Below are 14,572 nucleotides of genomic sequence, written 5' to 3'. Positions count from 1 at the left end.
AAGGGGAGCTCTTCCGGTGGCAGGAATGTAAAGACTAGCCCTGTGGACAGCACCCTCAGAGGAATCATGATAGTAACAGCCATTGAGTACTGGGAAATCACCACGCGCTCCCAGCACCAGGATGGATGGGCTTAATGCCCATGACCTCATTCAGTCCTCACAACAACCCCAAGATAGAAACGATCTAATTTTGCAATGAAGGACGGAGGCTCAGAGAGGGCAAGGGACTGATGCAAAGCCACACAGCGAAGGAAGGCAAAAAGAGAGCTGAGTTCGGTGTTCTGATGCCAGTTCCTATAGAAGCTATTCTCTGTCCTCCAGCCTTAGGGGAGGCGGGGAGGCCAGGCTTCTGAGCAGGAAAGCTCACAAGTCCACTCCCCATCCTCACATCCCCACTTCATTCCCCTCCGCCCACACTGGGGGCCCTGTCATGCCAGCAGCCCAAGCTAACGGACTGCGGCATATGCTTGCTTTCAAAAGATAATGACCTCCCTTGCCTTAAGGAAAAGAACAGATTTAAAGAGAAACATGACAAGCCATCTGAGTGCCAGGACTGCTCCCCTGAGAGTCCCACTTCCATTCCTGCCCCTCATCCCAGACATGAAACCAATGGAAGGAGTTGCAACATGCAGAATGAACACCAAGGAACAAAAGCCGGCCTACGTGTTTCTGGGTTACAGTGCCTCCTAGACCCCCACGCATGTATCTGGATGGGAGAGGGTGAGGTCTTCAAATGACGGGCAAGCCCCTCCTGACCACACACTAAATTCTTTTGAGACAGACTTCAGCCCTGGTGACGCGTCGGCCCGTTTCCCCAGCCAAGTGGACGACAGGGACCAGCACTGATCAAAAAGAGCCATTTCTGCGTCTACTCACATCCTGTCACTTAATTGTCATTGTATAGCAGTTCATTAACATTCCCGTTCCCTTAATTTGTTGTGAAGACTTAAAAGGCTTTCAAATGGAGTCAAACTGAAGACTCGTTTGTTTGGCTTTTACGATGATTGAAACGATGTGCATTGTAAAAAACCTTATGTTCAACACCCAGCCTTATTAATTTCACTTGACTTCATGACTTAAGGTCAAATACGTTAATCAAAGCCGCCATCATTAGCACGGTTTCCTTTTCTGTGAAGCGATTATGATCACTTACCATTAATGAGTCGTGAAGTTTTAATAATTTTTTTTGCTGGTGTGAAATTGCAAAACAGTAATTATGACACATACTATATGGATGGCTCGTTCCACAATGTAAATTTGGCCTAATGTGGGGAAAAATACAAACGAACATTAAGTAATTAATTCGTTGCCTCCATGGAACCAAAATAAGCCTTCACAGCGCAGGCAAATGGATAAAAAATGAAGAGCCTTTTGTTGTTATCACTGAACTGATAAATAGTGGGATGCAGGCACTCAGAAAGACCCGGTCCCCCCAAAATAACGTCTTGACTGGAGCTGAAGGAGAAAGAACTTTGCTAGAATGATTTGGGTTGAAGTCAATCTTTCTGGCATGGGCTGGTGGTATAATGTCAGCTTGGGGCAGGAGGAGGCTGTTGAGATTAAATGTTGATGCAGAGAGACTGATGGGAATGGGACCAAAGAATTACTGCCTCTCAGCCTGGAGAGATCCTGTGAGGACAGAACCAAAGGCAAGGATTCAACACCCACTCCGGGCTCTCTGCAGGGCACACGAGAACCCCTAGAATATTAGGCTGAATTGTAGATTCCTGGGCTCCGCCCCCAGGAATGCTTACTCAGTAGGTCTGAAATAGGGTCTAGGCCTCTGGATACACTCAGGATTGTTCTGAAATAGGTGGTCTCCGGCCCACATTTTTGAGAAATAATGATTTGGAAGCCCTAAGTCACAGTTCTGCGAAGCTATGTAGGAGTCAAAATTCTCACTGAGCAAATACTTATGTGTCAGGCCCTGTATTAGGCACTGGGTTGTAAATTTTCTAGATTGCTTACAATTGAATAAGGAAGGAATGGCATGCACGTAAACAACAAGTAGATTATCATCTAAGATTTCCTGAACACTGATTTCTGCACAGAGCTGAGTATTTTAAAGATTTTTTTAAAAAATATATCTTATTGACTTTTTACAGAGAGGAAGGGAGAGGGATAGAGAGTTAGAAACATCGATGAGAGAGAAACATCAATCAGCTGCCTCCTGCACGCCCCCTACTGGGGATGTGCCCGCAACCAAGGTACATGCCCTTGACCAGAATCGAACCTGGGGCCCTTCAGTTCGAAGGCCGATGCTCTATCCACTGAGCCAAACCGGTTAGGGCAGAGCTGGGTATTTTATAGGCACAATCAGATGTGGACTCACTAAAATCCCATTTTACAGATGAGAAAACTGAGAGACAAAGAGATTAAGTAACTTGCTCAAGGTCACACAGCCAGAAGTGGGCTCTATTAGGCAGGCACTAGGCAGTGACTGGACACACTCAGGCACGGGAAGAACACAGCCAGAGGGAACAGATTTCTCTGGTGACGGGGCATGCAGCAGGGGCTGGGGTAGAGCCAGGTGAGCCCTTTAGGAGACAGTGTAACTGTCCCAGGCCGTGGCTTTCATACTGCTCCCTGGAGCCCTGGAGGCTTTGGTGTGAGTCCCAAGGTCAATGCTGAGGTGGGAGGTTTTGTGGGATTCGTCATCCTGTGGCCCTCCTACTCCCCATTCTCATTATATATCAACTATTGGAGAATGCTGTCATGTAACACAATGTTTGCAAACCCCTGCCTGGGGCAAGCAAGCAAGCAAAGAGGCAGTAGATGCAAGTGTAAGGTCAGAGATGCTTCTGGGAAGGGACCAGGCAGAAGTGGGGGGTGGGGTGAGGTTGCATCCGGATGGTAGGCCCAGGTGCCCGCAGAGTGTTGGTGAGAAAACCCACCTAGAAGCCAGGAGACCAGTTGAGAGGCGGGACACTTGCTATTCACTGTGTAATCACCTGTGGCCAGTGATTCTTCCAGAAGGCAGTTCGCCAACCAGTTCCTGAGCGAGGCTGAGAAGCACCCCAGTGGCTGTCCCGGGGGTCCCCACTGTTGCCCTGCCCACGTGGTAGAAAAGGCTCAGGGAGTTCGGGTACCACCATCAGCATCTCAGCTTCCCGCGGGCAGCAGCCAGCACGTGCCAGGCCCTGGCGGAGCCTGCAGGTATCGCCGCCTCTACTCGGCACAGCCCACGGGGAAGACATTGTTACTCACTTGCTCCACTTCACAGGCGAGGCTAAGACACGCATCTCACTCCTCAGTGAGCGTGTGGGGAAGTGAGATTCCTCCCCACCTGTGCCCACGTGAATGAGATCTGGACGGTGCGAAGAGTTTAACAACAAAAGCGAGAGCAGCAGCAGTTCCACAATGTAAACTGGACAGCTGGGGCCTGCCTGTTATGCTAATTTACAGCCCAGCTGGGCCATTCAGGAACTTCTCAAAGCTCACGCCAGGCTGGGTCACCCCTCCTGCCAGGAGAGACAGGCTTTCCAAACACAAGAATAGATGGAGAGTGTCCAGAAATCTGAAGTCCAGGAAAGGGATACAAAATCGGGCCGGGGATGGGCAAAGCATTTCCTGTTCCCCACCCAACACCTTCCGGCACTGGTCTCTTGCGTAACAAAGCTTTCCTTCCCCTTCACCAGCACACACGTCCACGTGACGCCACGCGTCTTCCACGGATTTCCTGTCGCGCTCTTCACTAGCAAGTCTCAGACCTCACAACCAGGCCACAGGGACCCTGCCCCTCAGGCGCAAATGAATGGGCAGCTACTGGCCACATCTGGAAATATGTGAAGATCAAAATATATGCATCAGAGTGAAATAAGAAACCATGGGCCAATATTGACATAACAAAATGAATAGATTGAAAGTTTGGCGAGGAATAGGGTATTACATAGTCTCAAAAATGCTGCCCATGAAATACTTATTCATTACAGAGGGTGGGAAATTAGCTTGACATAGACCTCCTTCATCTAAGAGTGAAAGTTACCACCAGAAATGGAATGAATCAACACAATGCCACCTGATAGAAAGGATAGGAGGAACTCCCTGCCACTTCTGTGACATTCCTGCCTAAGATGCATAGCTTAAGTCTAACCATGAGGGAACATCAGAAACCCAAATGGAGACACGAGCTACAAAACATCTGATTTGTAATTTTCAAAAGTGTCATGTTCACAAGAGTTTAGGAACCTCTAAGGAAAAAGACACTGAAAGACAGGATAGCAAAATGCAACACGTGACCCTGAACAGGACCTTTTTGCTGTGGAAGACATTGGGATAATTCACAAAATCTGAATGAGGTCTGAGGATCAGATGGTAGGTGACACACCCACAAGAACTTTCTGACTTTGATGGTTGTGTTGTGGAAATATGGCCAGATGTTTGTATGTGTAGGAAATATATATATATATTTAAATATATTTTATTGATTTTTTTTACAGAGAGGAAGAGAGAGGGATAGAGAGTTAGAAACATCGATGAGAGAGAAACATTGATCAGCCACCTCCTGCACACTCCCCACTGGGTATGTGCCCGCAACCAAGGTACATGCCCTTGACCGGAATCGAACCTGGGACCCTTGAGTCTGCAGGCCGATGCTCTATCCATTGAGCCAAACAGACTAGGGCGGAAATATATATATTTTTTAAAGTACCAGGAGTAATGAGGTATCACATGAACAACTTACTCTCAAGGATGTTAGGACAAAAAAGTTATTTGTAGGGTGCTTATCAAACTTTGGGTAGGTTTGAGACTGCTGCATAAAAAGTTTGAAAATCACTGGTGTAGCAGAATGAATGGGCTGCATATCAAGGTCTTGAATATATAAAAGGAGGTGACCATCTCCATTCAGTGGTGACCAACAATGAGCTTGTAGACAGAGCCAAGATTTTCCTTAGAACACACCCCAAAAGATCTTCTGTTACAAATATGGATCGATGCCTAAAAGGCACGTCATACAGCGTACCTGTAATAATTTTATCTCAGGACACTTTTACAACAGGAAAACTAAACACCTACCTCATCCATAAACACACACCATTGGGAGATCCATGGGGTGCAGTGCCGAAGGTCCCACCTACATGAGCCAGTTGCCAAAGTCAATGCCAAGGGGAGTGAGCAAGGGTTGCTGCTAGGTGGTTCATTAGCTCCACAGCGATAATCAGGTTCGATTCTGGCAATAATTAAACAGCAAGGCCAGTTGTTCATGAGATTAATTAGATGAGATCATCCGGATGGATTAATCCAGGTGAGTTCCGAGGACAGGGAGCCGTACAGTGTAAACACCACTGCTGTCATCGACCTGCTCATTGTGTTCATTATGGTGGTTGTGCCTGGCTATTCCCAGCCAGTAACAGCCAGTAACAGCAAACTGTGTCCCTGGCTTATTTTTCTAGTTTTCATCTCAGGTGGGCACACTCTGAAGCTCATTCAAAAGTGGCATTCAATCACCGAGGAACAAATCAAAAAGGTGAAGATGCCAGAAATGGCTTCTTGATGTTGGAAGTTCTTAACCGAGCAGCCCAGCAACCATTTGTGCTGAGACCGCGATTTGCTCAGCAGACTCACAGTGCATGGTCTGGGCGAGCCTCAGGGACCGGGGGCTACATGAAGTTCATACATGTAATTGCCTCCAGCCAGAGAGAGTCACCGACAACGGAAAGGTCTGTGAAAACAGCCATCGAATGTGTTCCTGGTTTCTCTCTCCATCGGCAAGTCCTATAAAACACCAACCCAAGAAACTCCAGCTCGCTGTGTATGGTGATGAAACAGGGATAGTTTGAAGTGGCATCCCCAATAAACTAATTGATATGTAACTAGAAAAAGAAAAAAAAAAGCAACTCACTATTTGCTCAGGTAAGATAACAAATTAGGTACCTCAACCAATTTTCCCATTAAAAAAAATAGCTTAAAAAGCTGGGCAAAAATTGTAACCACCTTCTGAAGGGCATTGACAAACTGGCAAGGAAGTAAGGTGCATGAAGGCAGAAAATAAAGTGAAGGGATGAACCAAGAGGGAAGCAGGAAACTGAACAGCTTCCCCCCGGGGGCATGTGCGGAGCCAGGGATAGTGAGCTTAGGTGTTCCCAGCCTCACAGGGCACCCACGACAAAGTACAGGGTCCCTCTGGCAGGAAGGGGGGTGAATAAGAGACGCTAACTAATAAAACTAGGAACCCACGAGCTGGACTTTTAGTGTAAAGGTGAGTTATCAATAACTGCACTCCCTTCTTAGCACCGATGAACTCCTGGCAGCGTTACCTCTCTTGGACCTTGGAACAGAGGGAAAGAGGGAAAGAGGCCTGAGAACCGACATTCACAAGCTGACCCTCACTCAGGCTTGCAGGAGAAATTTTAGGGTCTGGAGTCTGAAAATTCTCAACAATTGAAGTGGCCCTAGATTATCAGTGATCCAGCAGACACTAAATTAAATCATCCCTGGAGAGACCAAAATTTCCCACAGGCAGAATTTCAAAGGAAATGAGCAACTCTTTTGCTGAGCACACAAGGAAATGAGGGACCATGAGTAAGGACCGGCAAAAACCAAAAATCAGTAACAATGACTTCGAATACTGAAATTATCGGAGACAAAGAGAAGATGATTATGTTTATAGAAATAAAAGACCCATTTGAATATAAGCAGAAATAAGGAAAATATAAACAAGAAGATAAAAACTAAAAAGAGAAGTAGTGAAGAAATGATCCAAATTATCCAGAAATAACCAAGGTTTGGACTATATGAACAAGGCATTAAGAAAACAGGGAGAATGGTTAGAGAGGTATAATATATGTCTAAGTCAGGGTGATTCCCAACCAGGGGCAGTTTTGCCCTCAGGGGACATTTCTGGCTGTCACAACTGGCAAAAGTAGGGAATATATGCTCATGGCCTGTATATATTCCCTGGATAGAGGCCAGGGATGCTGCTAAAAATTTAACAGTGTTTTGCAGAGCCTTGCACAGTAAAGAACTGTGGTGATAGTGCTGAGATTGCAAAATCTGGGTCCAAATTAAGCTCGTGAATTAGAGTAGAGAGGAAATGGGGCAAAATATTTGAAGAAGTAAAATAAATCGATCCCTATGAATCCTCTCTCTCTCTCTCTCTCTCTCTCTCTCTCTCTCTCTATATATATATATATATATATATATATATATATATATATATATATATATATATATATATATATATATATATATATATATATATATAAATACACACATAGGAAACTCTAATACACTAAAAAGAAAAACTAAATATTTTAAAAGCCAGAGGGCAGGGTACATTGAGGTTCATTTTCCTACTCTATATTCCTTGAAACTCTCCATATTGTCTTAATCAGTTTGAGCTGCTATAGCAAAATGCCACCGACTGAAGAGCGCATACACAATAGAAATGTATTTCTCTCAGCTCTGCAGGGTGGATATGAGAGCAGGGTGGCGGCATGGTCATGCAGGGGTCCTCTTCTGGGTTTCAGACTTCCAGTTGTACCCTGGGAGGGGAAAGCAAGCTCTCTGGGGTCTGTTATAAGCCCCCCCCCCCCCCGCATCAAACCCCCACCTCCTAGTACCATCGCATTGGACACTAGGTGAACTGAGTTGGGGGGAGAGGAGCACAAACATCCAGACCACAGGGAATATGAAAAAGTTTTTTAAAAAGATAAGCCAGAGAAAAGAAACAGACCACCTTCAAAAAACTGATAGCTAATTTCTCAGCAGCAAAAATGGAAACGAGAAGACAAGAAAATGCTATCTTCAATGTGCCAAGGGGAAAATTACTGTCAACCTAGAATTTTATCCTTAGTGAATATGTCTTTCAAGAACAAAGGAAAGTCACCTTCATTGGATGGTGAGCATTTGTGTTGTTTCTGCTTTTTGGTGATTATGTATAATGCTGCTGTGAATACTCGCGTACAAGTTTTTATGTGAGTGTATCTTTTCATTTCTCTTGGGCTCTTACCTAGCAGTGGGATTGTTGACTCCTACAGTAATTCTGTATTTAACATTTCGGGAACGTTCAGGCTTTCCCCCAAGATGCTTGCTACATTCCGCCGGCAATGGTTGAGGATTCCAATTTCTCCACATTTTGACAACACTTACTATTGCCTGTCCTTCTTATTAGAGCCGACCCTGTGGGTTTGAAGCATCTCACTGTGGTTTTGATTTGCATTTCCATGGTGGCTACCTGTGGAGCATTTTTAAAAGTACTGATTTCCTATCTGTACCCTGACTAATTAAATCAGACTATCTAGTTGTGGTGCCCAAGAAATCAGTATTTTTTTTTTAACTCCCTAGGTACTTCCCATGTGGTTCACATTTGAAAATTCAATGGGTCTTGTATTACTTAGCATTCTCCAGATTAACATAACCAATAGAAGATAAATATAGATATAGAGATGGAGATACAGAGATAGCTATATAGCTAGCTAGCTAGAGATATAGACATAGCTATAGAAATAACTATCTATCTATCTATCTATCTATCTAGACTAATGCTAAAGAGCTGGCTCACACCATTGTCGATGCCTAGTAAATCCAACATCTGCAGAGCAGGCCAGCAAGCTGGAGGCTCAGGGAAGAGTTGCAGATCCAAAGTCTGCTGGCAGAATTCCTTTTTTGGGGACCAATCATTTTGTGTGAAGGCCTTCAGCCGATTGGATGAGACCCACCAACATTATGGAAGGCAGTCTGCTTTCCTCAAAGTCCACCGATATAAACGTGCATCTCATCCAACAGATATCTTCACAAAAACATTTTTTTTAATATATATATTTTATTGGTTTTTTACAGAGAGGAAGGGAGAAGAATAGAGAGTTAGAAACATCAATGAGAGAGAAACATCGATCAGCTGCCTCCTGCACACCCCCTACTGGGGTTGTGCCCGCAACCAACCAAGGTACATGCCCTTAACGGGAACTGAACCTGGGACCCTTCAGTCCGCAGGCCGACGCTCTATCCACTGAGCCAAACCGGTCAGGGCCACAAAAACATTTAGAATAATACTTGACCAAATGCCCGAGCACCAGGGCCTAGCCAAGTTGACTCAAAAACTTAACCACCATAGGTCTCCATTTGTTACTTAGCAACACTGACCAGCCACCTGCTATGAACTGCCCTAGGCACTCGGAATACGGAAATGAAAACACAGTCCCTGCCCTAAGGACGGTAACAGTGTAAAATGGGGGCAGGTACAATGCCTGCCTCATGGGGAGATCATGAAGAATACATAGGAAAAGTGCACGTATGGCAACCAGCATCACGCCTGGTATCAGTGGGTGCCGAGAGCAGCATCAATCTGTACATTAAGACCCAAAGCACAGCAGTACCGTATAGCATTTTTCTACATGATAAGAACAGTCTTATTTTCAGAGCAATTTCATACATAAAGCCACTGCCTCAGCTGTGCCCTGGTACAGCGTAAGAAACCCTCGCCCCAGAGAGATTTACTGCCACCGAAAAGTATTGCCCCGCTGGCCAGGAAAGCCGCAGTGCCTGCTGTGCCCATCGGTGGCCCGCTGCCCGCAGCCACGCACACCAATCTGAGCAGGATTATTAAAGCATAAATCCCCATCTCTTGTCTCCCTCTCATTGGGCCGAAGCATCACCATGTTCATTAGCAGGAAATGTGAGGTTATATAATCTAATTTTTATAACTCTCCACGGATAGTGTGGGTCATACATTAGGCTGAGATTTCAACCTTTAAGAGAAGGGGAATGTCATTTTTATTAAAAAGGACCACAAAGCATAATGAGAATTATTACTCCAAATAGGCAAAATAACCCAGAATCCACAGAAAGGAATGTTTATAATTCTCCCTAATTCTCGGGGCTCTGAGGCAGGAGTGCAAATTAAGCTGCTCAAGGGCACTTGCCGGGGCTGCCCAAATGGCTCCCGGCTCCGGGGCCTGGCGCACAGACCGGGGGAGGTGTGGGGCCCTGGATCCGGATGCCTGCCTGGCAGGAGGCCACCCAGGCCCCATCTGCACTCCCTGTCTGGGCGCATGGGGCTCTGAATGGAAGTGGAGTGAGGGAGGGGCAGGCTTTGTGGCTGCTCTGGCTCCCCTGACCCTGGAAGACACGGGTGGGCATCAGGGACCACTCAGCATGAGGAGCCTGAATAACTCACAAGAGGTGGACAGGCCACAGTGACCGCTCCAGATTCCAGCCGGTCCCTCCTGCCCCCAGCTCCCCTCTCAGGCCCCTGTGAGCTGCCAGAGCGGGTGGCAGTGATCCCAGGATGAAAGTACTTGAGGGTCAGAAGTGACCCATTAGCCAAGGATGCTGAGGCACCAACAAAAGTCACCAGCATTGGGGCTGTCCATACAGATGTCTAAGGGACCCCAGAGTAGTTTTAATGGCACATTAACTGTGCACAGAAGTGGTAAGTCCATCGGCGGTCAGGGTGTTCCTGACCTGCACAGTTTCAAGAGATTCAAGACAACACTTAGCAAAAGCTTTTACCTGGGAAGGGAATACAGATGGCTGTTTCCCTGGTAATCCCTGCCTCCAGGGCCTGCGTGTCCGTTGCAGGTCCCCCCACGTTAGTGTGTAAGCAACCACACGTGGGCTGCTTCCCTGTCCCCTGCAGGCTTGGAGTGGGAGCTCATGAGCTCAAGTCTAGCTATCCCTCCATCGGGCCATTGCCCTGGCCTCTCCTCAGTGTCCTGCCCACCCATCTTCGAAGGTGTCCTACTCTCTGTGGTTGCCCCCTCCCCGCCTGCTTGTTCTCCTCTCTCACTTCCCTGCAGTTCTGCCGGTGGGGTGAGGCTTTGGTGTGCCCATGGCTTGGCCTGCTTGGCCAGATGGCACACTGTGGGGGGTGCCCAGCGCCATCGAGCAGGTCAGCCACCCTCTGCAGGTTGGTTCTATCAGTTGCACAAATGGGAAGTGAGGAAACAAGCCCAGCTCTTTAAAATTCATGTTCCCACGTGACCAATTATGCTGGCGACAGTAACAACCTGTCTCCGCCACAGCTCAGGGAGACATTCAAGGCCCCAAGAGGAGGGAAAGGGACCGAAGTATGAGGACATTGGCCCATCCCAGAACCCACCCCCAGCCCCTGGCTCTCACAACCCAGGGTTGCCCGGGAGGAAGTCCTGCCTCAGCTAATCTAAGTCTTTCTTGCTGCAGTGGAAGACAATTTCCTGGGCAGCGTGATGCACTTCCATCAAGGACACATGGGTGGCAATTATCTTGGAGAGTGGCTATTAGGGGCAGGCTCAGCATTGACAGCCTTTTAAGTTTTCAGAAGTGTGTGTCTTTATTCCGTGCCATATGGACTTCCTGCCCTGCTGTTCTGCATATTTAAAACCGTATCTCCTCGCTCATCTATTTGAAATACATTTAATCCATTGGAATGGTCAGGACATCAAGTAAAACCAGATAGTCAGCTCTGATCAATACCACACCAAGGAAGTGCTTAAGCAAAGATGACTTGCGTATCAACCTCACAGCAGATCTGACCAGGGCAGGGCTCTCTCCGGAACTTTCCAGACCAGTGGTTCTCAACCTTCCTAATGCCGCGACCTTTTAATACAGTTCCTCATGTTGTGGTAACCCCCAATTTCATTGTTACCAATTGAACATAATGAAAGCTAGTGATTAATCACAAAAATCAATATTTAATTATATATGTGTTTTCCGATGGTCTTAGGCGACCCCTGTGAAAGGGTCGTTTGACTCCCAAAGGGGTCGCGACCCACAGGTTGAGAACCACTGTTCCAGACCCTCCCTTCTCTAACTCCCTCAAGTCCCAAATTCCAGAGATGACAGATGCATCACAGAAGCAGGTGTTTCTTCTAACCAGGTTATTCTAACTTGGAAGGTATATTTCCTGAAAACATGATGTACCATTTTCCCAATGTTGATAGTCAGGCGATCCTACCTTTGAAAGTGTGTTTCCTTAAAACATGACGGGCGACTTTAAATAATATACTCCCATAGGCAATTTCAAAAAGTCGCCCAATGAGAATGATGTGGCTGGGATTTTGGTAGCTACTTTCCCACCACGGAACAGGCCCGGATCCCAGCCTCGGTAGAGATAAATATTCATGGAGAGTCTGGTGGTAAGCAAAACCTCATGTTATCTTTGGAAGACATCCACAGTGAAACCAAACATTAGAAAACAGCCCCTCAGTGCTTCACCACAGGTCTGGGCGGAGGACTGGACCTTGAACGAGGAGTGTCTCCCGGACCCCTCACTGAGCAGAGGGGGTGTGCATTCTGTCTGGGTGGTCTGCTTTGCAATGACATGAACTTTCCATAACACGTGCGTATGGGAGCTCCCTCCCTTCCCATCATCCTCCAGGTCTCATTAGTGCTCAGTGTGATCACATACTCGAGTTTTCACATATCCTTTGGGGGCAGGACAGACAGGCAACTCTCTGCTGATCTGTAACAAATCTCTGTTTAAAATTCTCAACAAGGACGGTGTTGACATTTCAAACAAGTCTTGGGGGGTTCACCAAGGCAGCCTCCTCGTTCCTAGATGTCACACCCGCTAGGCTACCAGGGCAAGGCGCTGCCCTGCAAATACCAGGGCCCCTGCAGGGAAGACGGCACCACTGGCCCCCGAGTCAGGCAAGGTCTACTGAGGGTCATGGGAAAATGACAGGAGTTGTTCTGCTGATGAGGTGGGGGTGGGGAGTGCCTTTTGGACTCAGTTCTGGGACTTGTTGGTCACAGACCGTTTCCTGATGAAGAGCTAGGAACACATTTAACGGCAGCTACCGGGAAGGAGGGCCCGTTTATTTCCCTAATGGCTTCATGGAACAAAATGCCCAAGGACCAGAGGCTGAAAGAAAACCAATCCTGGGCAGGAAACCACTGAGACCCTCAAAGGGGGCGGGAGAAAGGCCGGGAAATGGTTATTTTCCTAATGGAGCAAGAAAGTACTTTTCATCCCGTTACGCTGGTTTGAACAAAAATCCTAATTGTTTCTCAAAAATCAAAGGATTCATTGGTCTCTTGGGAGTCATCATTGCCAAGTCTCAGTGCTGCACAAATGGCTTTGGTACTTGTCCGGTCGATAGATATGTGTTTAATTTTAGTGACAAGCTTAAAAAAAATATGTATATTGTCTAGATTTTTCTTTAAATTTTTCAAGACGTGTCCTGTCTTTTGGATGAGCAGCCAATCAAAAGATATTGAATCAAAAATGTACTTCAAACCCCCTCGATAAACTAAATGCATATCATTTGTGTCAAGCTCCTAATAGCTAAGTGTATTGGTTAATGCAAATAGAAATCATATTAAAATCAAAATCATTTTATACTAAAATATTCCATTATCCCTCTCAGCCTCCACCCCTTTCGCTCTATTGTCGTTATTATCATCAGCACAAGAAGATCTAAGATGAGACAGCAAGAAATCCTGGCTCCAGAGAGTCAGTTGCACTCCCAAGCACAAGAATTGATCATCTTCTTTTCCGATTCATGCTGTTCAAAGTCATATTGCTCTTTCTAATTTTAACAGCAAAACTCAGCTTGGAATGAATGAGTTTGTGCCTATTTTCACAATATGTTAACCATTCCAACAGCGAGGAGTCAACAGCGACAACATTCATCATCATCATCAAGCCTGCATTAAGAGGAGAGAATTATGAATGGAAATATATATTATTTGTGTCTAGTGGCAGCTCCGGATGATGAGAATAGGCCCTTGCTCATGAAAACGCATGTTTGGTAACTGAGATCTCATTTTGAGGATTAATTGTTCGGCGACAGCTGCCTGAGACACACTCTCTCGTCACTGACAGCAAATGTCTCCTCTGCGTCTATCCTTCGGAGTCCTTGGCTCTGGGCTGTCAGGAGAGCAAACCCAACGGGACTACAGGGGCCTTTGGTCAGGGTTCCGCCTCACACAGAACATTCCTTCCTTAGAAACTCACTGTCCCCCCAGAGCCTCAGGGCTGTGTCCCCGCAACGGATACTGTGTGTTCCAGGGCGGTGGACAAGACCACATATCAGATTCCATTTTAATTTCTAGGAGTTACTTCCTTGTGTGTTACTAAAAGTACAATTAGCACATCCAAATGCAATTTTAGAGGGAGGATTACTTAGAGTGAGGCAAAGTAATAACAGTCAGCATATTTAGACCCATGTGAAGAATGAGCAATAAGTAAATTATAGAACAGGTATTACTTAGACATGGACGCAGACATGAAGGGGGTTTGAAGAGGACTGAGGTTTGGAAACCAGGAGTATGAAACGCTGTCTCCCCCCAAACAGATAAAACACAAGTCTCGAATCCTTTCCAGGGAGAGAGAGGGGGCTGGGATGGCAGGAGGGTGTTCAGATTGTGTCCAACTCAAATTGGATTCAGATTCATCGATGGTCTCTTGTGGGCTTAAAAACACATAAGTTACCATTCCCAGCGTTGTCAACACGTGGGCCTCAAAATTACAACCCAGAGTTTGATTTTGGCACAGAAAGGGGAAAAGCAGAAGCTAAACAACGCGTCTGTCTTTGAATTCTATGCCTGTAGAGTCCCCTAAGTCCAGCTTCCAGAATTCTCCTCTCCCATATCCAGAGACTCTCTCTACCATGGAAACACTGGGGCCTGCAGCAGTGACAACACCTGA

This window comes from Myotis daubentonii, chromosome 13 (genome assembly GCF_963259705.1).
Source record: "Myotis daubentonii chromosome 13, mMyoDau2.1, whole genome shotgun sequence".
Taxonomy (NCBI): Eukaryota; Metazoa; Chordata; class Mammalia; order Chiroptera; family Vespertilionidae; genus Myotis; species Myotis daubentonii.
The sequence above is the reverse complement of the archived record's forward strand: the minus strand, read 5'-3'. Positions refer to the sequence as shown.